Source organism: Petaurus breviceps, unplaced genomic scaffold, assembly GCF_028583685.1.
Source record: "Petaurus breviceps papuanus isolate PSGF00001 unplaced genomic scaffold, PetGlider_PUasm1.0 419, whole genome shotgun sequence".
NCBI lineage: Eukaryota > Metazoa > Chordata > Mammalia > Diprotodontia > Petauridae > Petaurus > Petaurus breviceps.
In genome coordinates, this window is record NW_027186324.1 from 8013219 (window position 1) to 8013669 (window position 451).

Sequence of the window (451 nt, forward strand, 5' to 3'; positions counted from 1 at the left end):
CACCACAGGGGGTGACAAACGTATGAAGAAGATGTGGTCTTTACACGCCACTTCCCATTTCTTGCCCATACACCTGTTCATAGCCCTGCTCGCGACCCCTCCCCAGGATTCCTAACGGCAGGAGGGCTAAGGAGCAGCCTGCGAGTCCAAGTCCGTCTGCATGGCAGGGTTTAGCTCGATTCCGGGGGCACAGGGCCTAGCACAGAGGGAGTGACTGAGAGCACCCTGCCCGTAAGCGGCCTGAGCTCGGGGCGGCAGAGGAAGATGAGGCTGCCAGGCTGGCACGTCACGTCGGGAAGCCGGTTAGGGTGCCCACGGGCCGGGTGCGTGGGACAGCGGACACGGGGGCGCTGGCCGTGGGGGGGGCTTTAAAGCGATGGTTCGGACCCCTGCGGTGCCGCAGTCCCACGCCTGCGCTCATCAGTGAGCTGTGTGTGTGTGTTGGGGAGGG